At 37.5% G+C, this 23,755-nt stretch overlaps 1 protein-coding gene across 5 annotated transcripts in view; it reads left to right on the forward strand.

Annotated features, from left to right (window-relative positions):
- Positions 1-23,755, forward strand: part of VPS13B (vacuolar protein sorting 13 homolog B) — an 887,459-nt gene that overhangs the window by 172,437 nt on the left and 691,267 nt on the right. The window lies entirely within an intron of this gene.

Below are 23,755 nucleotides of genomic sequence, written 5' to 3' on the forward strand. Positions count from 1 at the left end.
TCCAGGAACACGGACTCTCTCACTGTCGGAGCCTATAAATGCTAATGAGCCTCGACTGCCAACGAGACTGAAGCACAATACATGACATCGCCATAGAGACTTATCAACTGCAAACCTCTACCTGAGCGTGCCACAGGGGCAGAACCCAGGGTACAGAGTCACCGACTAGGAAGAGGGAGAGAAAAGAAAAAGCAAGAAGATAACCTCTCAAAATCAAGAATAATCTGCAGACTTTATAAACTATCCCATTTTATTATATTTGTTCGTTTGTTTCTCTTATCTTCATTCTTGATTTTTTTTTTTCCTCCTCCAATTTGGTCGTTTAACTCTCTGCTGGTCTTACTCTCTCCTCTCCTTGAACTATACTACCCATAAGTGTTACATCTCCCATTATCTTTTCTTTCCTCTGCCTTTCTCTCTATGAGGGTTGCACTCCAAAACCCTTAACTCTCTCTCTCTCTCTCCGCTTTTTTCTTTTTCCTTCTTTTAGTGGTTCCCTCTTTTTTTTCTCTCTCTCTTTCTTTTCTCCCTCTATATTAGTTTATTCCTTTCTCCTTTACGTCTCCTCTCATTCAAACCTCAATAACGAACAAATTTTCTTATCTGGGACTCAAACTTATGTTTGTGGCATTTTGGGGGAGGTTTTACTTCACCTTTTTAACTCACTAGCAGTGCTCCCATCCCTGGCTCTCCATTTTATCTAGTTTTTGTTCCACTAAATACAATAGTAATTTTTTAATTTGTCCCCCCACTTTCCTGTTTCCCTCTTATTCCTCTCATCATAACTCTTAGTCAACCAACACCTAAAAGGAAATCATTTTATTCTTGACCCAAATTTTTTTCTTATTTGCTTTTTGTGGGTCCATACCCCCCTTTTTTAAAATTTATTATTTATTTATTTATTTATTTGCCCCTTTATTACTTCTCCCCAATTCAGGCCCTCCAGTACAGGCATTGTTTGTTCTATTGTATTTAGTACAATATAACTCACAGTTCACCACAAGATTTTCTCAAGAAAGAGGGGAGAGGAGAGGAGAGGAAAAAAGGAGTGGGGGAATAATTTCCTTATTTTTTTTTATTTTTTATTTTATTTTATTTTCTTTATTACTTTTTAAAAAAAAAACTGATTTTTTATTTTTATTTTTTAATTTTTTATTCTTTATTAAATCTCATTAATACTATCAACAAAACCACCCTCAGATGCCATTAAGGAAGAGAAAATCGAATCTCATGGATACAAAAGAAAGAGAGGTAACACAGATAGATGAGGAAAAATCTATGGAGAAAAAATTTAATATATTGGAAACCTTGGAGTTAAACGACAGAGAATTTAAAATAGAAATCCTAAAAATACTCAGATATACAAGAAAACACAGAAAGGCAATTTAGGGAGCTCAGAAAACAACTCAATGAACACAAAGAATATATTTCCAAGGAAACTGAAACTATAAAAACAAATCAAACAGAGATGAAAAACTCAATTCACGAGCTGAAAAACGAAGTAACAAGCTTAGCTAATAGAACAGGCCAGATAGAAGGCAGGATCAGTGAAATAGAAGACAAGCAACTTGAAGCACAACAGAAAGAAGAAGAAAGAGACTCAAAAACTTAAAAAAAATGAGATAGCCCTACAGGAATTATCTGACTCTATCAAAAAGAATAACATAAGAATAATAGGTATATCAGAGGGAGAAGAGAGAGAAAATGGAATGGAGAACATACTCAAACAAATAATAGATGAGAACTTCCCAAGCCTGTGGAAAGAACTAAAGCCTCAAATTCAAGAAGCAAATAGAACACCGAGTTTTCTTAACCCCAACAAACCTACTCCAAGGCACATCATAATGAAATTGGCACAAACCAACAGCAAAGAAAAAATTCTCATGGCAGCCAGGGAAAAGAAGAATACAACATATAAAGGAAGGCCCATTAGATTATCATCTGATTTCTCAACAGAAACTCTACAAGCTAGAAGAGAGTGGACCCCAATATTTAAAGTCCTGAAAGAGAGGAACTTTCAGCCGCGAATACTATCAAAGCTATCCTTCAAATATGAAGGAGAAATAAAAACATTCACAGATACAGAAAAGATGAGGGAATTTATCATCAGAAAACCCCCACTCCAGGAATTACTGAAAGGGGTTCTCCAATCAGATACAAAGAACAAAAAAAAACACAAAAAAAAACCAATGCCACAAGTAAAAGCTCCAAGAAGAACACAATAAAACCAAATTTAAACTGTGAGAACAACAAAAAGAAAGGGGGAGGAGAGGATGGAGATTAACAGTAGCAAAGGACGATGGAATGCAAAAGTACTCACAAAATAGTGCACTACAACGAACAGGGTAGGAACCCTTTTCATTACTTAATGGTAACTACCATTGAAAAAACCACCACAGAAGCACATGATTTAAAAAGATAGCAACAGAGGAAAGATGTATGGAATACAACCAAATAAAAACAAAAAATAGAAAGATGAAAGAGAACGATCAAACAAGACACAAAACTAACAGAAAGCAATCTATAAAATGGCAATAGGGAACTCACAAGTGTCAATAATTATACTAAATGTAAATGGATTAAACTCACCAATAAAAAAGGCACAGAGTAGCAGAATGGATTAAAAAAGAAAATCCAACTGTATGCTGCCTACAGGAAACTCATCTAAGTAACAAGGATAAAAACAAATTCAAAGTGAAAGGCTAAAAAAGAATACTCCAAGCAAATAACATCCAAAAAAAAGCAGGCGTAGCAATACTCATATCTGATAATGCTGATTACAAGACAGCAAAAGTACTCAGAGAGAAAAATGGCCATTTCATAATTGCTAAGGGGACACTGAATCAAGAAGACATAACAATTCTTAATATATATGCACCAAACCAAGGAGCACCAAAATGTATAAGACAGCTACTTATTGACCTTAAAACAAAAACTGACAAAAATACAATCATACTTGGAGACCTCAATACACCGCTGACGGCTCTAGATCGGTCATCCAAACAGAGAATTAACAAAGATATAGTGGCCTTAAACAAAACACTAGAGCACCTGGATATGATAGAAATCTAAAGGACATTTTATCCCAAAGTGACTGTGTATACGTTTTTCTCCAGTGTACATGTATCATTCTCAAGAATTGACCGTATGTTGGGCCACAAAAACATCAGCAAATTCAGAAAAATTAAGTTTTACCAAGCATATTTTCTGATCATAAAGTCTTGAAACTAGAATTCAAGTGCAAAAAAGAGGAAAAAAATCCCACAAAAATGTGGAAACTAAACAACATACTTTTAAAAAATGAATAGATCAAAGAAGAAATAAGTGCAGAGATCAAAAGATATATACAGACAAATGAAAATGACAATACGACATATCAGAATCTATGGGATGCAGCAAAAGCAGTGATAAAAGGGAAGTTCATATCACTTCAGGCATATATGAACAAACAAGAGAGAGCCCAAGTGAACCACTTAACTTCACACCTTAAGGAACTAGAAAAAGAAGAACAAAGACAACCCAAAGCCATCCGAAGAAAGGAGATAATAAAAATCAGAGCAGAAATAAATGAAGTAGAGAACAGAAAAACTATAGAAAAAATTAATAGAACAAAAAGCTGGTTCTTTGAAAAGATCAACAAAATTGACAAACCCTTGGCAAGACTTACCAAGGAAAAAAGAAAAAGAACTCATATAAACAAAATCCAAAATGAAAGAGGAGAAATCACCACGGACACCATAGATATACAAAGAATTATTGTAGAATACTATGAAAAACTTTATGCCACTAAATTCAACAACCTAGAAGAAATGGATAAATTCCTAGAACAATACAACCTTCCTAGACTGAGTCAAGAAGAAGCAGAAAGCCTAAACAGACCTATTAGTAGAGAAAAATAGAAAAAACCATTAAAAACCTCCCCAAAAATAAAAGTCCAGGCCCAGACGGCTATACCAGCGAATTTTATCAAACATTCAAAGAAGACTTGGTTCCTATTCTACTGAAAGTCTTCCAGAAAATTGAAGAAGAAGCAATACTACCAAACACATTTTATGAGGCCAACATAACCCTCATACCAAAACCAGGCAAGGATGGCACAAAAAAAGAAAACTACAGACCAATATCTCTAATGAATACAGATGCTAAAATACTAAACAAAATACTAGCTAATCGAATACAACAACATATTAAAAAAATAATACATCATGATCAAGTGGGATTCATCCCAGAATCTCAAGAATGGTTCAACATACGTAAAACTGTTAACGTAATACACCATATCAACAAAACAAAGAACAAAAACCACATGATCTTATCAATAGACGCAGAAAAGGCTTTCGATAAAATACAACACAATTTTATGTTTAAGACTCTCAACACGGCCTAGCGTGCGGAGGACCCGGGTTCGATTCCCGGCCAGGGCACACAGGAGAAGCGCCCATTTGCTTCTCCACCCCTCCGCCGCGCCTTCCTCTCTGTCTCTCTCTTCCCCTCCCGCAGCCAAGGCTCCATTGGAGCAAAAATGGCCCGGGCGCTGGGGATGGCTCTGTGGCCTCTGCCTCAGGCGCTAGAGTGGCTCTGGTCGCAACATGGCGACGCCCAGGATGGGCAGAGCATCGCCCCCTGGTGGGCAGAGCATCGCCCCATGGTGGGCGTGCTGGGTGGATCCCGGTTGGGCGCATGCGGGAGTCTGTCTGACTGTCTCTCCCTGTTTCCAGCTTCTGAAAAATGCAAAAAAAAAAAAAAAGACTCTCAACAAAATGGGTATAGAGGAAAATATCTCAACATGATAAAGGCCATATATGATAAACCACCAGCTAATATCATATTAAATGGCACCAAACTGAAGGCTTTCCCCCTTAAATCAGGAACAAGACAGGTTTGTCCACTCCACTCTTATTTAATGTGGTACTAGAGGTTCTAGCCAGAGCTATCAGACAAGACAAAGAAATAAAAGGCATCCATATCAGAAAAGAAGAAGTAAAGGTATCACTTTTTGCAGATGATATGAACCTATACATTGAAAACTCCAAAGAATCCACAAAAAGACTACTAGAAACAATAAGCCAATACAGTAAGGTCGCAGGATACAAAATTAACATACAGAAGTCAATAGCCTTTCTATATGCCAACAATGAAACATTTGAGAACGAACTCAAAAGAATAATCCCCTTTATGATTGCAACAAAAAAAATAAAATACCTAGGAATAAACATAACAAAGAATGTAAAGGACTTATATAATGAAAACTATAAACCATTGTTAAGGGAAATCGAAAAAGATATAATGAGATGGAAGAATATTCCTTGTTCTTGGTTAGGAAGAATAAATATAATCAAGATGGCCATATTACCCAAAGCAATATACAAATTTAATGCAATTCCCATCAAACTTCCAATGACATTTTTTAAAGAAATGGAGCAAATCATCAGATTTATATGGAACTATAAAAAACCCCAAATAGCCAAAGCAATCCTAAAGAAAAAGAATGAAGCTGGGGGCATTACAATACCTGACTTCAAACTATATTATAGGGCCATGACAATCAAAACAGCATGGTATTGGCAGAAAAATAGACACTCAGACCAATGGAACAGAATAGAAAACCCAGAAATAAAACCACATATATATCGTCAAATAATTTTTGATAAAGGGGCCAACAACACACAATGGAGAAAAGAAAGCCTCTTCAATAAATGGTGCTGGGAAAACTGGAAAGCCACATGCAAACGAATGAAACTGGACTACAGTTTGTCCCCCTGTACTAAAATTAACTCAAAATGGATCAAAGATCTAAACATAAGACCTGAAACAATTAAGTACATAGAAGAAGACATTGGTACTAAACTCATGGACCTGGGTTTTAAAGAGCATTTTATGAATTTGACTCCACAGGCAAGAGAAGTGAAAGCAAAAATTAATGAATGGGACTACATCAGACTAAGAAGTTTTTGCTCAGCCAGAGAAACTGATAACAAAATAAACAGACAGCAAACTAAATGGGAGATGATATTTTCAAACAACTGCTCATATAAGGGCCTAATATCCAAAATATACAAAGAACTCATAAAACTCAACAACAAACAATCCAATAAAAAAATGGGAAGAGGACATGAACAGACACTTCTCCCAGGAAGAAATACAGATGGTCAACAGATATATGAAAAGATGCTCATCTTCTTTAGTTATTAGAGAAATGCAAATCAAACTGCAGTGAGATACCACCTCACACCTGTTAGATTAGCTGTTATTAACAAGACAGGTAATAGCAAATGTTGGAGAGGTTGTGGAGAAAAAGGAACCCTCATGCACTGTTGGTGGGAATGTAAAGTAGTACAACCATTATGGAAGAAAGTATGGTGGTTCCTCAAAAAACTGAAAATAGAACTACCTTATGACCCAGCAATCCCTCTATTGGGTATATACCCCCAAAACTCAGAAACATTGATACTTAAAGACACATGCAGCCCCAAGTTCATTGCAGCATTGTTCACAGTGGCCAGGACATGGAAACAACCAAAAAGCCCGTCAATAGATGACTGGATAAAGAAGATGTGGCACATATACACTATGGAATACTACTGAGCCATAAGAAATGATGACATTAGATCATTTACAGCAAAATGGTGGGATCTTGATAACATTATACGAAGTGAAATAAGTAAATCAGAAAAAAACAGGAACTGCATTATTCCATATGTAGGTGGGACATAAAAGTGAGAGTAAGAGACATGTGGTGATTACGGGGGGAGGGGGGAGAGGGAAAGGGAAAAGGGGAGGGGGAGGGCCACAAAGAAAACTAGATAGAAGGTGACAGAGGACAATCTGATTTTGGGTGATGGGTATGCAATATAATTGAACTACAAGATAACCTGGACATGTTATCTTTGAATATATGTATCCTGATTTATTGATGTCTCCCCATTAAAAAAATAAAATTGTATAAAAAAAACAAAACAACATATTACCTAATAATATCTGCTTTTAATTTTATTTTTTTAGGTAAGTATTTTTAAGTAGATACATTTGTACCCTGAACAAAGCTGGAATTCTGTCAGTACTAAGAAAGGGAGTGAGTTTTAGGTAGACAGCAACCAATCTCTTTATTCTAAGATTTTTTTGTGTCTCTCTTGGAAACTTTGAATGCCTGGCAGGGCACATCATGTGTGACACTTAGTTGTTCACTGTGTTTAAGTTGCATTGGTCTTCATTCTGTTCTTCAGATACCCCAAACTCTTCTATTTTGGGGCTTTTTGCCTCTTTTACATTGTACTGGAATTAGTTTTGGGCACAAAATTGACACAAAATTTTCTACGTATTTATTTTTTGTCATTTAAGTAAACAAAGCAATTATGAGGCATCAGTTGGCAAGACTACTAATATAATCGTTAATATATAAGTGATTACTTATGTGAAAAGTGGCTCACACTTTTTAAAGTGCTTTTTATGTGTTTACCCTTTTAATTCTTAGAATGATTCTTTTTCTAGGTAGGTATGCAGTTATTATTTCCTTTTTTCAGAGGAGGAAACTGGGGTACAGTGGCATTAAAAAACATAACATGCCTAAGGATACAGAATGTTTAAATCTTAATTTTCATGTTTTGTAATGATGTTCCCTCAGAAGGTAATTTAAAAGATTAAAGGTAATACTTTCAGATCTTTGACCATGTGACCTATCACATACTAGGCAGTCAATAATTATTTTTGATATGAGTCAAATTGAGAACAGGTAGTTTTTAGTTTAACTTTTCAGCTATGATATATGTGGTATTTTTCTGTCCTTTATTATTAGTTATGTAGTATTGAATCTTAGAATACAGAACAACACAATTATGAAGCTTTGAACTTTTCTATTAGAAAAGATATATGAGTTGACGCCTTTTCTATATAAATCCTTTCAGGATAGAAATAGAGCTACTACTATTACTCAAACAAACAAACCAGAAACATAAAGTTACTAGTCTTTCTAGGAAATAGGCTTGCTTTGGGCCAAACTTGGTGGTACCCATTTGTTGACTTATTGCCTATGGCTGCTATTGCACTGCAGGACTGGATTTGAGTAGTTGCAATAGCGTTCCTATGTCTCAACAAGCTTAAACATTTACCGTCTGGCCCCTTTCATAAAATGTTTGTGTAATTCAGGACCATATCATTCCAATAATAGACTCCAGATGGCTGGATCACAATTTGGTTGGAAGCCTAGGTTTCCTTTGGCTGGGCTGCTACCTGGAAGTTATACCATTTAGGCCATTTGAGACTGCTGTTAGGAGAAAGTAAGGTGTGTCCTGTCCATGAGTGGTTGGTACTGTATAACAGGATTGGGCAAGCTGGACTGTTTTTGTGTAATACACAAGCTAGCAAGTATAATATATTTTACAATTTTAAAGGGTAACAAAAAAGAGTAATAGTAGTAATAATAATGTGAGATCATATATAGCTCACAAAGCCTAAATACAGGGTGCGGCAAAAATAGGTTTGTATGGAAAATAATACAAGAATTAATAAATAACAATACAAAAATAAACTGTGTTTTGTGTACTCACAATAGAATGCCTACTTTTGACCCCCCTTGTATTTACTTTCTGGCCCTTTGCAGGAAATACTTGCTGACCCTTGGTCTCTATAATTTCCACTGTTTTTTTACCTGATCATTACCCTGGAGATGGCCAGATGAAGCCTTTGTTAGCACAGTTGCATGTAGTGACCATATTACCGTACTTAGTTATGTGAATCAAAGGAAGGTGATGGAGGTCAAGTTAGAATCTTTGTGAGTTGTTTTAATAGGAGGTCATTCCAGTGCTTGTCTTAAGTGCCTATGGATTATCTAGGAGGATGACATGTCTATCAACTCTTCCATGACCTCTTGTATGCCATTTATAATAGAAGAGTGACCACTGTTAGTTAGTAAATGGCCTCAAAAGCCAAAAATATGTAACAGCCTGATTTTGATGGCCACATTGGTGTGGCTAAAGTTATCTGATTAGACAGTGGGAGTTAGGGGTTAGAGGTTTGATGGTAGTGAGTTAAACGGGTCAAGGATGAGTTGGTAATACCTAGTGCAATGTGGCTTTTATCACCACATTATTCACTGGCTGACTTTTGGTAGCAATGAGTTGGCAATACTATGGTGATCTTTGCATTAGAAACAGAATCTTTTACTTTATACCCAGTCTGTGGTAGTGGATCTTTTGCCGCATCTGATAGGATGATGGATATTGGCAGAAGTGGTGGCATTCTGGGTGGTGTAGTTTGATTCCAGTTGGTCTCATCAGAGAAAGGGCCCCTGCTGTGGGCATCAGCATGAGTCACCCAGGTGATTTGTTCAGTTGTGATTTCTTTTTAATAGTTTTTTCAATAGTTTCTTTTTCTATAGGTTGTGACCCTTAGTTTATTGTCTTTAATTTGTCAGTCTGTAGTTTTCCATATGGCAGACCAAACAGCTAGGCCATTCGCAATGACCCTAGGGTCAGTAAATTAAAACAAGATTTATCAGTGGGAGTTTAGGCAGAATTATGGAAATAGCCTTGAATCCTGCCCACTGAGCTGGTTTACACGTTGCTGAACAGCAGCAGTAGCACAGTGGACACCATTATGCTTCAATTTTGTTGAACCATTAGTGAATCAGATCAAGCCTTTTTGGGGAATTCTGTGTATGAAATGCCCCATTAAGCCTACAGCTTTGCTTCAAGTAACATGAAGATTAAGGTTCCCCCTATGAGATAGTTGCTGTGTTTTCATGCAAATCCCAAATGCATTAGGGGCCAAGCTGGGTATGCTCTTTAATTTCCCATTTACATTTGTGGAAGGCACCTTACCTAAGCTGAGTCAGTTGTGGTGTCTACCTGTAAGTTAATAGTTCACAATTCTAAATTGGGTTAGTCAGAATACTTTTGAACTTAGAACCAGAGAAAATAAGATTAGGTTTTTTTTTCGAGTGGAAGAAGACAAAGTGTAGGAATTGGGAAGTTATTGTTTCCTGCCATGGTGAGAAATCAGGTCTGCAGAGAGATTGATATTAAGAGGCAAGCAAGCAGAGTTCTGGAGTCATTTGTGAATCTGGTACCAATTGCTTCTGAGGCCTTAGTTTTTTTCCTTATCACTGTTTTCAACTCTTCTTTGTATTCCTTAAGGAAATTAGTATGAGCTTTTCTTTGAGCTATCTTAATTTGGATTTGTTTCTGACTATTATGAGTCCTAACAAATATCTACCATTCATTGCCTTATGCAGAGTATAGTTACTGATGGTTTGACATCTTCAACAGAGATATATTAATTGTATTTCCCCTTGATCTATTTCTGTTTATTTGTATGATGTCATGAAGGGAGGAATGGAAAATACATGTTCATTGCACAGGGTGTTATTTCTAAATTGGTCATGTTGTTTTTCATATAAAGTGAATCTCTAAGACCAGGAAGAAGTATAAAAGGTTAAAATGTGCTTTAGATTAAAAGTAATAAAATTAGAAAGCAAAGATTTGATTAGAACAAACAAGAAATGTTATGGTTTATACTGGACACCTAGGGAATATGAATTTGTAGCTTGAACATGAGTCAGTTAAGTACTTGGTGAAAAAGCTAACATGATTTTGGATAGATTCCAAATCTAAAGATTCTCCAGGAAGAACTAAGAAACTTTTAAATTTTATTCCTTACTAGTCAGTATTGCTAATCACACATTAGAAATGATTTTTAAAAATACTCAACAGTTTTCAGTAAGCTTTTGGAAGAGAAAGGAAAATGAAGAAAATTCTAAAATGAGATGAATGTTAGTTTTTAAAAAACTGGAGACAGGCTTTAATGACTGTTCTCTAGAGAATATGTCTTTGAAACTTATTCTGTTACACTGAAAACAAAACTTATACAGTTGACCCTGAACAACAGAGGTTTGAACTGTGTGGTTCATTTATGTGTGGAATTTTTTCAATAAATATACAGTTGGTCCTCCATATCCCCAGTTTGGGGATAAAAGAAAACAGTGTTTTTAATCTGTGGTTGGAAATTTGTGGATTTTGGTATCTGCAGGGGTTCCTGGAATTAATCCCCCAAGGATATGGAGGGACTACTGTAGTTAAGTTTTGGGGGGTTACAAGTTAAATGGGGATTTTTGACTGCATGAGGGGTCAGCACCCTTAACCCCCCACATTGTTAAAGGGTTAAGTGTATATCCAAATGACTGCTGCTTTGCTAAGTAATTCTTTTGGCCAATGCTTTCCAATCCATAGACACTGCCATATTTATAGATTTTAAATAACTTCTTTTTTTGAAACTGAGAGAAGGGGAGATAGGGAGACAGACTTCCACATGCGCCCTGACTGAGATCCACCCAGCAACCCCCATCTGGGGCCGATTCTTGAATCAGCTGAGGTATCCCCAGTACTGGGCTGATGCTTGAACCCATTGAGCCACTGGCTGTGGGAGGGGAAGAGGGAGAGAAGCGGAAGAGGGAAGAGGAGAGAAACAGATGGTCCCTTCTTCTGTGTGCCCTGACTAGGAGTCGAACCTGGGATGTCTGCATGCTGGGCAACAGTCTATCCTCTGAGCCAACCGACCAGGGCCACAAAGTTTTAAAAATTGTTTTAGTAGCCAATTTAGCAGACAGGATCAGGTAAATATATACTTACTTTTCTTTTAAAGTCAAGGAGAGAAACAAAATGTAATTTTGAATATATATCCAGAACATATCTTCTGTTAGAATGTAAAGATTTGTTGAGATCTTGTATCATTCACTTGTCTTAGCACTCTGTTCTTCACTCTGAATGGTTATTTTTTCTTTCAGTTATTCATTTACCCCTCAAATGATCAAGATTTGGCATCATTGGAGGAAGTTCTGAAGAAAACTTATAGACCAGGGGTAGTCAACCTTTTTATACCTACGGCCCACTTTTGTATCCCTATTAATAGTAAAATTTTCTAACCGCCCACCAGTTCCACAGTAATGGTGATTTATAAAGTAGGGAAGTAACTTTACTTTATAAAATTTATAAAGCAGAGTTATAGCAAGTTAAAGCATATAATAATAATTACTTACCAAGTATTTTATGTCGGATTTTTGCTAAATTTGGCAGAATAAGTCTTTATAAAACAACTTACTATAGTTAAATCTATCTTTTTATTTATACTTTGGTTGCTCCGCTACTGCCCACCGTGAAAGCTGGGATGCCCATTAGTGGGTGGTAGGGACCAGGTTGACTAACACTGTTATAGACCATAAATGTTGAAAATGAGTAGTAGCAAAAATGTTTTTTGCCTGACCAGGCAATGGTGCAGTGAATAGAGTGTCAGACTGGGGTGTGGATGATTCAGTTTTGAAACCCTGAGATAGCCAGCTTGAACATGGGCTCATCTGGCTTGAGCAGAGGCTCACTAGCTTGAGCCCAAGGCCACTGGGTTGAGCAAGAGGTCATTCACTCTGCTATAGCCCCCGGTCCAGGCACATATGAGAAAGCAATCACTGAACAACTAAGGAGCTGCAACGAAAAATTGATGCTTCTCATCTCTCTCCCTTCCTGTCTGTCTCTCCCTATCTATCCCTCTCTCTGACTGTCTGTCTCTGTCAAAATGTCAAAAAAAAAAGTTTTTTTTTGAATGAAATGTTGAAATAGCTTTGACTACATTGAAGACAGTTGTTGGCTATCTGCTAATTCACTATATCACTCAAGTTATTTAAATTTAAAGCTCATGGCTTAAATTCTCATATGAAATCCAATTCTTATCATTGCCATTTACTAGTTGTGAGATCTTAAGCATGTTGCTTAGATTCTTAAAGTTTAAATTGCTTTTTTTTTTTTGTATTTTTCTGAAGCTGGAAACGGGGAGAGACAGTCAGACAGAATCCCGCAGGCGCCCGACCGGGATCCACCCGGCACACCCACCAGGGGGCTATGCTCTGCCCACCAGGGGGCAGTGCTCTGCCCCTCCGGGGGCTTCGCTCTTTTGTGACCAGAGCCACTCCAGCGCCTGGGGCAGAGGCCAAGGAGCCATCCCCAACCCCTGGGCCATCCTTGCTCCAATGGAGCCTCGCTGCAGGAGGGGAAGGGAAGAGAGAGACAGAGAGGAAGGAGAGGAGGAGGGGTGGAGAAGCAGATGGGCGCTTCTCCTGTGTGCCCTGGCCGGGAATCGAACCCTGGACCTCTGCACGCCAGGCTGATGCTCTACCACTGAGCCAACCGGCCAGGGCAAATTGCTTTTTTTGTAAAATATGGATAATAAAACATTTTTCATGGGTTTGTTGTAATAAATTGCATTTGTCACAGTGCCAGACTTGTAATTAGTGGCTGTTGTTATTTATTATATTGACAGCAATAATAAAATATGTCTTGCATTATTTCATGATTTTAAGAAAGGTAATAGGTTTTTCTAATTCTATAATGGAAAAAATGAGCTAAAACTAGGAATAATTTATTTTGATCAAAAGAAATGTTAATGAGATTAAATTTCTAGGACTAAGAATGGAACAGGATGAGTTATTCACTGAATGGCAGTGTTTTTTTGTTTTGTTTTTGACAGAGACAGGGAGAGAGTCAGAGAGAAGGACAGATAGGGACAGACAGACAGGAAGGGAGAGAGATGAGGAACATCAGTTCTTCATTGCAGCTCCTTAGTTGTTCAGTGATTGCTCTCTCATATGTGCCTTGACTGGAGGCCTACAGCAGAACGAGTGACCCCTTGCTCAAGCCAGTGACCTTGGGCTCAAGCCAGCAACCTTTGGGCTCAAGCCTGTGACCCCTTGCTCAAGCTGGTGAGCCTGTGCTCAAGCTGGATGAACCCGCGCTCAAGCCAGCAGCTTTGGGGTTTTGAACTTGGGTCTTCCGCGTCCCAGTCTGATACTCTGTCTACTGCATGAATGGCATTGTATAATACCATTTATCTACAGAGAATATTGTATATTTTTCTTGTGATTCCTAGCAATGTACCTGTCATAGGATGTTTACTATTTAAATGTCTTCATTTCCTTTGAATGGCTTTTTAATATTTTTCTGAAGCACATAGTTTTTATGTTTACCACAAAAGATAGATGGTCCTTATATAATTATTGTTTATTATTGATGCAATATCACTGTTGGAATTGGAGATGATTTTAAGTAGTATGTTGGGAACTTGTTTTTAATTATAAAAGTTATTTGTTTTACTTTTAATTATAAAAATTATCTTTTTAAGAAAAAATATATACTAAATGTTATACACATAATTTCAGATATTATTGCTTAAGAGAATAGTGGAATAAAAGTTTGTTCAGGGAGTAAATATATCATAAAGTGAAAAATTGTGGGTAAATTCAAAGAAAAATATTAACAATAATTTAAGGTAATTACTTGCTTAGTACTATGTGCCAGGTACTCTTATAAGTTTTTGGTATCTATTGAGTCATGTAAATTCTCACAACAGTGGTGAAAGGAAGGCACTATTATTATCCCTATTGTACACATGACAAACTGAAGTACAGGGAGTGACAATTTTGTTCTTGGTTATAGATCTAGTAAGTGCCATAGCTATAATATCAATCCATGTACTCTGACAGTATATAAACTCTTAGTCAGTGTGAGATACTGCTGCTGCTTCATTAAGTAAATAACAGATGATACAAGGATAGCATAGCAATAATAGTTTTGGTATAAAAATATATGAAGTTTGTGGAAACTGCTCTAGATAACAAAATATTTCTTATCTATAATGATTAGAAATTCAATGTAATGTACATATATGGAAATAAAGATGTATTAAAATATTTAGATTTTTCTAAGGCTAAATGAAGCATTATCATTTTATGTCTTTAATATACTGAAATGATGCTTTATTTTAAAAATATCACCATTTGGTGAGGTATAGTAACAGTTTTTTTTCTTAACCACTTATGCACCTGTTTCTGTGAAAAGGAAATATTCATAGTTTATAACTAGAGAAAGTTGGTTTTTAGGTCATTCGCAACTATACTCAAAACTGCTCAAAACTGTTTGATATTTTAGTTTCAAGATTTAACTTTCTAACAAAAGTTATGTGACATCAGCAGCTAGGTGCAATGAAAGCTCTCTCAGGAAAAGAAAAGAAGACTTTGGGTCTGTGAGGTTGTGTGGGCTTGACTGTGATTTTTATTTGATATATGAGCTGTGACATAACTATTGCATGACTGAGATGTACTTGTAAGTGCTGTACTATGCAGATGGGTTTTTTTTTTTTTTTTTGAAACAAAGCCAGAAACAAAATCTTGAATGTGTTCATTTAGTGGGGAAAGAATACTTCATAGAAACATATGGAAACATTTCTAAGTTTTTTTCATTAAATGAGTCTTTTACTTTCTAAGCATTTTTATGATTGTTCAAGTTAATGTCATTTGCCTCATATTTTCCAAGTTGAGTGAGACATGGAAGTCTTATAGAACTGGGTTGTTTGGAAACAACCAGATCACTTTTAGGAATATGCATTTTAGAATTAGGTTAGATGTTTATTAAAAAGCTAGGATTGAATCTTGGATGTATTTTTCATCATTTCTAATTCTAATATTATGATGGAATTTAGTGAGATATATAGAGCAGTTATTATTTTTGTACTCATTTTCAAATTGAAAAAGCATAGGACACTATTAAAGGAAATCATAAATGAAAAAAGGTTACAAATGTAAGTGACTGCTTTTAATTTTCCATGTTCCCTTCAAACTCATTTCCTTACACATAGTTTTACATGATTTGATTTATTATATATACCATTTTGTTATGCTTTTCTTTTATAATATTATATTAAATTTTTTTTCTTTTTGGTTTCACATAATTTTGTCCTTCCTGTTGTGAAAAGCGTACAAAAGTCCTGCCCTGTGGTGGTGCAGTGGATAAAGCATCCACCTGGTATACTGAGGTCGCCAGTTTGAAACCCTGGGCTTGTCTGGTCAAGGCACATATGGGAAGCAACTACTATACTACGAGTTGATGCTTCCCACTTCTACTCCCTCTTTCTCTCTTCCCTCTAAAAATAAATAAAAAATATTTAAAAATTTAATTTATTAAAGCATACAAAGAACATTTCCTTAGATTCTAAATCTCTCTGACCTCTCATTTCTTTTTTCTTTCATTGAGAAATAACAGAATGGTACATGTTACCTTTCCACGTAGCATTATTTTTTAATCAAGTGAGTGGTGGGCGGCAGGGTAGCAGATACAGACTCCTGCATGCACTCCAAATGAGATCTACCCACCAAGCCCCCTACAGGGCAATGTTCTACCCACCTGGGCCACTGCTACATTGCTTGGCCACGAAGCTATTTCAGCGCATGAGGAGAGGCCATGTAGCCATCCTCAGTGCCTGGGGCCAAATTGCTTGAACCATTTGAGCCATGGCTGTAGGAGGAGAGGGGAGAGTGAGAGAGAGAGACAGAGACAGAGAGAGAGAGAGAGGGAGAGGGAGAGGGTGGAAGGAGAGGGACGGAGATGCAGAGGGTTGCTTCTCCTGTGTGCCCTGACTGGGAATTGAATGCGGGACTTCTGCCTGCTGGGCTGATGCTTTACCACTGAGCCAAATGGCCAGTTCCTCCACTTAGCTTTGATGCTGAGTCCAGTGTATATTTTTAGTTTGTATTTTCTTTGGCTACATATTTAACACTCATAGAACTCTGTTCTTGATTTTTGGGCTCTTTTTTATTCTTTACCTTGAAGGAGGAGTATATGCAGTCATCTCTTCTTCCCATGTGTCTTTAGCTACCACCTATACACTGACAACTGCTTCCTTTGATTCTGCAGGCTAGAACTTTTTCCTGAAACTGAAAAATTTATTTGAATGTACCAAAGTACTATCTAAAATTCACTGTATTCAAAATGAAACTTGACTTTTTTTCTCAACTAACTAATGGTATCACCTTTCTCCCATTATACTATGCAGAACACCTAGGAATCATCATATTCTGTTGGTTCTTCGTTATTAAATCTTCCTGCCCCCTGTCCTGTGCATTGTGTTAGTTACCATGTCTTTATTTCTAGCTTGGATTGTTGCTGTATCTTACCAAGTGATCCATCTCCCAGTCCTCTCCTGTTCACCAATTCTTTCTCTCCATTGCAGTCTCAGTGGTCTTTATAAAACAGAATTCTGATTGTTTTTAGTGGTTTCCCATTGTCTGCAAGATAAGATCAGAGCTTCTTTGCATGTCAGACCAAGGTTATTTCATGATCTCTGACTCACCTCTGTAAACTTTCTTCAAGCTTCTTCCTTTAGCTGTGTTGAGTAGTGATGACCCAAATCACACACTTTGTCCTACCTCCTTGCTGTTGCCTGGAACTCCTTTCCTACTCTCATAACCAGGGGTCCCCAAACTTTTTACACAGGGGGCCAGTTCACTGTCCCTCAGACTGTTGGAGGGCCGGAGTATAAAAAAATTATGAACAAATCCCTATGCACACTGCACATATCCTATTTTAAAGTAAAAAAACAAAACGGGAACAAATACAATATCTAAAATAAAGAACAAATAAATTTAAATTAACAAACCTGACCAGTATTTCTTTTTTTTTTTTTTTTCCCCCATTTTTCCGAAGCTGGAAACGAGGAGGCAGTCAGACAGACTCCCGCATGTGCCCAACCAGGATCCACCCGGCATGCCCACAAGGGGCGATGTTCTACCCCTCTGGGGGGTCGCTCTGTTGCAACCAGAGCCATTCCAGTGCCTGAGGCAGAGGCCACAGAGCCATCCCCAGCGCCCGGGCCATCTTTGCTCCAATGGAGCCTTGGCTGCGGGAGGGGAAGAGAGAGACAGAGAGGAAGGAGAGGGGGAGGGGTGGAGAAGCAGATGGGTGCTTCTCCTGTGTGCCCTGGCCAGGAATCGAACCCAGGACTCCTGCACGCCAGGCCGATGCTCTACCACTGAGCCAACTGGCCAGGGCTGACCAGTATTTCAATGGGAACTATGGGCCTGCTTTTGGCTAATGAGATGGTCAATGTCCAGTTCCATATTTGTCACTGCTAGCCGTAACAAGTGATATGACGCGCTTCTGGAGCCGTGACGCATGCGTCCTGCGTCACTGGAAGTAGTACTGTACATGAGCGATGCCACACTTTGTGGCCCCGCCACATATAGTACTCCAGGAGCACAGGATGTGGATGTATCCTGTGCTCCTCTCACTGACCACCAGTGAAAGAGATGCCCCTTCTGGAAGTGTGACGGGGCCAGATAAATGGCCTCAGGGGGCCGCATGTGGCTCGTGGGCCATAGTTTGGGGACTTCAGCTCATAACCATTTCCTCTTTTCTTTTTTCTTTTTCTTTTTGTTTTTTTTATGTGACAGAGACACACAGAGAGAGACAGAGAGAGGGACAGATAAAGACAGACAGACAAGAAGGAGAGAGATGAGAAGCATCAATTCTTCGTTATGTCTTCTTACTCTCCTTAGTTGTTCATTGATTGCTCTCTCATATGTGCCTTGACTGGGGTTGGGGACTGCAGCAGAGTGAGGGACCCCTTGCTCAAGCCAGTGACTTTAGGCTCAAGCCAGTGACTATGGGGTCATGTCTGTGATCCCATGCTCAAGCCAGCGACCCTGCTCTCAAGCTGGTGAGCCTGTGCTCAAGCCGGGTGAGCCCACGCTCAGGCCGGCGACTTTGGGGTTTTGAACCTGGGTCCTCTGTGTCCCAGTCTGACGCTCTATTTACTGCACCACTGCCTGGTCAGGCCCATTTCCTCTTTTCTGCTTCACAATTTCTTTTCCTTTAAGATTTAACTGAAGCTTTATATCCTTCAGTTTGAGTTAGATGTACTTGTTTTATATTCCCAGAGTACACTATCAGACATATAGTATGTGCCTCAAAAATATTGTTAAATTGAATTGTTAAATATTCCACTGAGTTAATTTGGGGGCCTTCATTAACATTTGGAATTTAGGTGATTGATAGTTGTTTATTAAACTATTTTGTATCTTCATGCAGGTTAATATTTTTAAAAGTAATTTTCCTGTCAAAATATTCCAAGAAATATTGACGTGAAAGTAGTATCCTTTAGTGATGAATCTTGGTATCTTGCCCAAAATATGTCACAGCATAGGTATAGTGATTTTCAGAAATCAAGACTGTTGGTACTAGTAACATTTTCTCTATTTAAAGAACTTTTTATCTTTACCAAAAAAATGACTGTGGTATATGCATTAATTTTTGCATTTAATAAACATGGGGGTGCCACTGTATGCAACTCTTTGTGCAGGCACTGGGAACACAAATATAATAAGACTCTTTTTTTTATTAATTGCACAATAGGTTTACTGAGAGCTTTAAACAGTAATATACATAATATAATCCATAAACACTTATTCTACTAATTGGAGCTGCCTTTTAAGTAGGAAGACAAATCAGGGTTTAACCTGTTCATGCCATAAATTTAACAAACTTTGTTACTTACATTTGAGAGTGGCTTCATTACTTGAAAAACTGCCTTTTTCCATATTAGCATTACATTTTTACTTTTATGTCTTATATTAGGGGAAGGTTGTTTCAATTAGGATCAGGTTTTAATAAGTAATAAAACTTAAGTGTTTTTTGTTAGAAAATATAATTAATGTATTGCTGAATGAAGTTTTATTTTTTTTACAAGTTGAGCTAGTAGTATTTATAATATAGTTTATCTGTGTTTATTTCTTTACTTAAACAATTGTTTAAGTATGTTTCATATTAAAATATAAGCAGATGGTTGTAATATTTCTTTGTACATGATATCCACACAAGAACTCTTTGTACTGTTGGTACTGTTACACAGTTTCTTACTACAGTAAGTAAATATATTACCTCAACCCTTAATCAGCCTACCATTGCCACTGATGACCCAATGCTTGAGTTGTAACACTATGCTGCTGACCCAGACTCTGGGGGCTTATTTTATTTTATTTTTTTGATGCATTGCTGTAGGCAATTTTAAGGGTGTGGAACCAAGCCATTTTCTCCCTTGGACTCATTTCCACTTTTATTTCCTATGGGAATCTTAGCCTTCCTTTAAAATATTAAGATTTTAAAATTGTTCACCTATTTTTTGATTACTGAGTGGGGTAGTAATTCTGCTTGCTCATTTTAACTCACTGAATTAAAAAATTGGTATGGCTTAACCATTGGTGTTAAACAGTTCTCAAAATTAAATTTTCTTATTCATAAAGTGCCTTCTGGTAGACACTTTATTCTTGTGTGTGTGTGTTTCATGGTTTTGTTTTATTTTATTCTTATATGCTAAGAATGTTTGACCTGATTTTTGTCCCACGAGGGTGTAATTGAGAACTGACAGGTTATATGAAGTTGAAAAGAAATTTTATGAGTTGTAAAACCAGTACTTCATTTTTCCTTGGTAACTAATATGTTATTTAGGAAGTATCCTAGAACTTTAAGATGAATAGGCCTCTAAATTGCCTAGCAGCTTTCAGTTTTAACATTAGTAACTGTCTCTTGAAAACAAAATTAAGTTTATTCAGTAAGAAAAATGAAGTTATTTTTAGAATATAAGAATTTTGGGGGCTTGTATATGTTGACTACCCTATTTTAACTCAACCTTACAGATAAAACTGTGTAAAAATCATATAAAGATTTAAAAAAATTACCTTTATTTTAGCTCATTTTCTTTATCGAGAAATTTTTAGACTATCTTACTCAAACCAAAGTGCATTATAAGGCATTGGGGTTATTATGAGGCTGGCATAGATTGAAAGGAAATGAACATATATCCACGTAATTATAGTATGGTAGGTACTTCTGTATGTTCCAAAGTAGCCCCCCCCAAAAAGAGCAGCTGATTATATTTTAAAAGCTTCATAACGAGGTAACATTTGAATTAAGACTTAAATGTAAGGTAAGAATCTACTAAGTGTCATGTGGTTAGGAGTTTAGGAGAGTGAGTACGGGTGTTTCTGTATTTGTGGATATGATATTAGTAGGGAATGATGATGTTGGCAGCTGTTTCATCAGATTATTAATACAAAATGAATGCCGTATGCACTGTTAAAAATGGCCATTTTAATTGTACACATAAATGAGTGAATTTTGACATGGTAACAATGCTGGTTGGGTTCTCCTGGTAGCAGACACTGAGGTGGGGTTAAGGTTGCAAACAATTTGTGGGTGTAACACGTATAAAAAGAAAAAAGGTGGGAGCAGGATTGGTTAAGAGCAGTCATTAGAAACTGACTTGTCCAAGTCCCTGCCAACCCAGCAGGGACCTTAGGAACAAAGGTTGTTTGAAGATTTCTGCATTGGATGAAAATGTCTAGTCCCCTTTACCGTTATTACACAGGTGTTGGCTGTGGGCTTCCCCGAGAGAAGTATGTCCTTAGAAAGCTGAGGCAAACTCTAACAAAGCTAAAAGCTGGAGGCTATCCACTAATCACATTCCTTACTCCTGGGCAGTGTGGTCTTTGCTGAAGGGTAATGTAAGGGGTGTATCTGTGCTTGCCACAAGAAATCGGTACAGTGGACCTTGGGGTGATACTAGTCCATCATTTAGTCTAGCCAGTCAGTAATGTCACTGGACAGTTATTATGTCCTAGGAATAGTGCTGGGCATGGAAAATGTGAGCAGAGTAGGTATGTCCATGCTCTCATGGAGGGCAAAGATCTGAATGAGAAGATTCCAAGCCAGAGAAGTGTTGGATATAAAAGCCCTTGTTATAGGCAGTGGCTTGGCAAAAAAGAGAGAAAGAAAGAAGGCCACTTTGGCTGCAGAGTACTGAGAAAAGAGAGAAGGAAGAGGAGGGGACACAGGGGGTGGGAGAGAAGAGAGGGAAATGAGGTCAGAGAGTTGGCTGCAGCCAGTAGAGCCTTGCAAGGCATAGTCAGGACTTTGGATTTTATTCTAGTTGCAATGGGAGACCATTGGAGGGTTTTAACCAGAGGAGTGACACAATTTGACTTATGGTTGGAACGTTTACTCCTGCTTACCAGTTTCCACACTTAATGGTCATAATGCAAATATGTCTTGACTTCTGACTTAATGATATACTATGTAGTCACTAGAGGAATTCTTTTACAGTGCTGGCAGTGTTACAACATCTGTAGAAAATATACACATACATTTCATTATCAGTTTATTTTTTAGCCATTTTCCGTATCTCTATAGTAACTCAATCAATTATTTTGTTAAAGTAATGATTCATTACTCAATTAGCCATTTTAATTTTTAGTTGACTATACAAAACTTGTATTTTTTATTTATATTTATTTAATTAATTAATTATTGCCTGTTCTTTGCTCTAAAAAAAGCAAGTAAACCTCTTTGTAGGAATTTTATTTAGGCATTTGAAACCCTTCATGAGAATATGTCATGAGCCTTTAAGGTTTCACTAGTCCCTCCCTGGATCTGTGCTACTCTCTGCTGTAGTGCAGGACAGAATTTAAAGACCCCAGATTTCTTGCATATAGCAGAGACCTGCACATTGCTGGCTTTCGGAGCTGCTGTTATTTCTCTTGTGATAAGATGTCTGCCCTCCTCCCATAGGAGTCTTAGGACTCTGTCTCCATCTACATGTTGATGTGCCTAGTTGAGAATGATTTAATAATCTATGACTCTTATTTAAGGCTTGTATTATTTATTTAAAGTTAAATTCCAGGCCCTGGCCGGTTGGCTCAGCGGTAGAGCGTCGGCCTAGCGTGCGGAGGACCCGGGTTCGATTCCCGGCCAGGGCACACAGGAGAAGCGCCCATTTGCTTCTCCACCCCTCTGCCGCGCTTTCCTCTCTGTCTCTCTCTTCCCCTCCCGCAGCCAAGGCTCCGTTGGAGCAAAGATGGCCCGGGCGCTGGGGATGGCTCTGTGGCCTCTGCCTCAGGCGCTAGAGTGGCTCTGGTCGCAACATGGCGACGCCCAGGATGGGCAGAGCATCGCCCCCTGGTGGGCAGAGCGTCGCCCCTGGTGGGCGTGCCGGGTGGATCCCGGTCGGGCGCATGCGGGAATCTGTCTGACTGTCTCTCCCTGTTTCCAGCTTCAGAAAAATGAAAGAAAAAAAATAATAAATAAAGTTAAATTCCAGTTCTGAAAAGTTTCTTCAGATTACCAAAGTTTGAACTTTGGCCCCATCTTTTATTAATCATGTGACTTAGTCAAGTTTTTAAGACTCAGTTTCCCTCTCTGCATAATGTGGAAGACGAGTAGTATTTGCTTTATAGGCCTATAGTGAAAAGGAAGTGAAATAATATAAAATGTCTGGCATACCATGACTGGTTTTACTTTTACTTTAAATGTGATTATCACGTTATTAGAGGTGTATGGTAGTAAAGATTCAGTTTGGATATTCATCTAAAATCTGCAAGTTGGCTTCAGTTCTGGCCTCAGTCTTTGAAAGATTGAATAGCAGAATAATGACTTTAGTGTCATTTCTGGCATCCTTGAATTTGTGTGTAAAAATACCATCATGTCTAATATTCTAACAGCATCAGTTTAATAAATGAGGCATATCACTGGATTTATTACTAAGGTCTCAATTTTCACTTTTAGTTACAGGTAAGCATTCTCAATGTAACAGGAGGAGCATTTCCTTATAGGTTTTATGTGTTGAAATCTTGTGAATTGAAGTATAAATGTTTATTATTAAAAGAGTAAAATACTACACGTGCAAGTGGTTGTAAAAGCTGTTGATTTTCTGTACAAAAATAATTATTTCAAAGGTTCAATGACTTGGTAAAGAGATCAGTAGTTAACGTAAGTACTAACAGGAGAACTTCATAATTTTTCTAAGTTAAAAATATAATTAACCATTTCAATACATATGATATAAAAGGCAATAGAGGTTGAATTATATCTTTAGTCTTTGTAGAATCTATAGAATT

The sequence above is a fragment of the Saccopteryx leptura genome, chromosome 3 (genome assembly GCF_036850995.1).
Source record: "Saccopteryx leptura isolate mSacLep1 chromosome 3, mSacLep1_pri_phased_curated, whole genome shotgun sequence".
Classification (NCBI taxonomy): Eukaryota; Metazoa; Chordata; class Mammalia; order Chiroptera; family Emballonuridae; genus Saccopteryx; species Saccopteryx leptura.